Consider the following 3,460-nt stretch of genomic DNA (forward strand, 5'->3'; position numbering starts at 1 on the left):
GGAAGAGAGAGAGAGAGAGAGAGAGAGAGAGAGAGAGAGAGAGAGAGAGAGATGGGACGCGGAGTGACTGGTAGACTCGAACGCAAAAACGAGGAAAAAATGGCGGAGTGACGGGAGAAGGGAGAAAAACACTCTTTAATCTCTCCGTGGTCTCTCATCGGCACCGGTACCCGACTCTCTCTCTCTCTCTCTTCTCTCTCCTCTCCCCGGAGAGGCTCTCCGTTTCTGCCATTCTTTTCCCGGCCGCGACGAAAGGTCGGGTCAGCTTTAATTATCGTAAATCAAACGAGAGAGCGGAGCGCGCTCGCGAGAGAGGAGGAGGAGGAGGAGGAGGCGAGCCGCGCGCACCGGTCGGTTGTGCAAGCGCCGATTATTGTTGAAATCGCGGAGAAACGACGGCGGGAACAAGGCCGCCGGAGAGCCGCCTCGGCCCCGGAGATCGTGAAATATCGAACGATCGAGTTACGACAGTGCCCACCCGACGTTATAAAATCGGACGAGAGCGCGCCACCCCCTTGTCGGACTTGCTCTTCTCGCTTTGCTCCCCCTCTTCTTACTGTTCTCGCTCTGTTAGCTCTTCTCGCTTTTTGCTCGCTCTGTTAGCTCTTCTCGCGTCGTCGAGCTCTGCGAGAGCAACGGCCCGCCGTCCCGGACTTTTGCACGCAAATCGTGATCGAAGCTCGCGAATCGATCGGTACACCGAACGGTCCCGATGAAGCGCGAATAGCCTGTTATCTCCTAAAATTTTACCGGCAGAGAGAACGGCACGGTCGCGACTCGCGCCGTCTCTATTAGGCGAACGATAAAATCCTTGATTCCCTTCTGATCGTCCCGGAATTTCATGTACCCGTTTCAGGGGTTACGAGACGATCGCGGATTTTTACGCCGCCGTTTCCTCGTTGATTCTATGGGGCTGGGGATACATGGAAATTAAATGGTTGGCTGTGTTTCACGAGTGTACTTGTCAGCGCTCGATTCTTGCGGTATAGATAGGAATCGCGATTTAAAAATGCGGCGACGCGGCGAAAAGGTTGATATAACGCGGTAGAATTTTTATACAAGTTTTTGGAACTTTTTAAAAATAGTTTTCGATATATAATATCACCTTGACATAATCTTTTTAAAATAGTTTTTGTGAACTACGGTGTCTAATTTTTCGTAATTTTTGCATTTTATCCAAAGGATATTGTGTCACCCTTTAAATGTAACGCAGTATAAGTAAAAAGTATTTTAACTATTTGTACTTGAGAGCTCTGGAAGGGAACCATTTTATATCTATAATTATCTTTAAACTAATATAGTAATGTAAAAAGTATCCTTAACCCTTCACACTTAGGGAGACGAGACAGACAAAGGAGATTTAAATGGCTCCCCACCAGAGTCCTCGATCACAAATAGGATACATCGAAAGACTAACAAATCGAAAATTAATCATAAAAATTTTCATCTAGCTATGACTGGCATAATTATTCAAAACTATCCTCCATCCAAAAAGTGGTCTCTCAAAGCTTGACATAATCTCCGAAGTTAATGTTAACATCCCTTCTCAATGTTATTCCATCTCGCAACCCTTCCATTTCCGATTCATCATTCGCAAAGAGCACCAGCCAATGCCACGAGACTCATATCCACCATTAACTTTGTATCGCTCACATTGAAACCTTGGGAATGGTATCGGCTATGTGCGTATCTCTGGCGCAGACGATGACGGACGAGATAAACAGATAGGGGCTCACCGCGGCGGAGAACGAATCGGAAGAGAGAGAAAGAGAGGAGTCAGGGTAGGCGAGGGGCGGGGGTCGAAAGATTTTTCCGGGCTCGGAGATTCGAATCTTCGTTGGCTCGCAATTTCAATGCAAATCGGTACACGGACCCCATTGTGTCTCGCGAATGGAACGATGAATCCGCAAAAACTCCGGCACGTGAAATTTTGTTCCAGTTCGACGGCTGGCCGCGGCACAATGGCGAACAACGTCGGAGCACCGCGCGCGCCACCACCACGGCTCTCTCGGGCTCTCTCGGGTTTTAGCTTCGAGTTCGAACTCCGCGGCGATACGCGGCGATACGCCGGCGACTCTGGGGCGTCGTTATCGATAGCCGGGGCGAAAGAAGGCACCGCGGGAGGCGAAGCACACGCAACCAGGCAGTCGTATCTGATTCTGTTACTCGGTTAATTACACGCCTTAACGTGGGCCCCGCTGCCGGCGCCGCAATCGACTCGTGTAATACGCGTCATCACCCTCCGCTTTCCGCCCTCTCCCTCGATGCCCCCCACCCCGCCCTCCCACTATATCTCCCTCTCTTTTTCTCTCTACTTCGCTCTTTCTCCTACGTCACTCTACCACGCATTTTCTTTCTCTCTGTTTCGCTACTTCGCTCTTTCTTTCTCTCTACTTCTCTCTATCTCTCTACATCGCTCTTTCTTTCTCTCTACTTCTCTCTATCTCTCTACATCGCTCTTTCTTTCTCTCTACTTCTCTCTATCTCTCTATCTCTTTACAACGCTCTTTCTTTCTCTCTACTTCTCTCTTTCTTTTTCTCTACTTTTCTCTTTCGTCTCCTCTACTTCTGTCTCACTACCTTTCTCTCTCTCTCAACTTCTGTCTCTCTACCTTTCTCTCTCTCAACTTCTGTCTCTCTACCTTCCTCTCTCTCAACTTCTGTCTCTCTACCTTTCTCTCTCTCAACTTCTGTCTCTCTACCTTCCTCTCTCTCAACTTCTGTCTCTCTACTTCTGTCTCTCTATCTATCTATCTCTTTCTCTCTACTTCTCTGTACCTCTCTCTCTCTACTTCTCCCTCTGTCTGTGACTCTCTCTCTCTTATTCTCGCTTTCCCTCCCCGTCGCTTTTAATATTCACCCTTTCGTCGACGGGGTGCGCGTTTTTCGAGCCGTTTGATTCGTTTAATTCCCTCTTCCGGCGCGGGCCGCACGAAAAATTTCACGGACCGCTCGAAACAATCGCCGCCCGCTTGATGGATGGTGGACCCCCTCTCCTGTTAATGAATCGCGTTAAGTTTTCCCGGCCGCGGATCCGAGGCACCGAAGGGCGCTCTCTACCGGCTGATTGCGCCCGTGTCCCGGAAACTGGACGACAAAGGGCGACTTCGGAAAATTGCTGATTGACTTCGCTGCGCGCGCACGAGTGCACCCACGGAACGTTTTTGTCGGGGATACTCTTTAGATGCTCTTTTTCTGACAGTAATACGGTGTCTGCTAAAAGGCCAGTTAGAAAGGTTGAATATACGTACCTTAAATTTTGGAGGTCCTTTTGCGAAAACTGAGGGGAGAAATTAACATTTTTGTAAAATTTTTCTGACAGAAGTGCTGCCTTCGTTTTAAATGTCTTTTTTAGGATCGGCAGGCGGAAAAAGGTAGAAAATTGTTGAGTTCGTTTCTCGGTGCGGTCGCGATCGGAAAATCGATCGGAAAATCCCTGGCGATATTTCCTATCAGTTTT

This window comes from Augochlora pura, chromosome 6 (genome assembly GCF_028453695.1).
Source record: "Augochlora pura isolate Apur16 chromosome 6, APUR_v2.2.1, whole genome shotgun sequence".
Lineage (NCBI taxonomy): Eukaryota > Metazoa > Arthropoda > Insecta > Hymenoptera > Halictidae > Augochlora > Augochlora pura.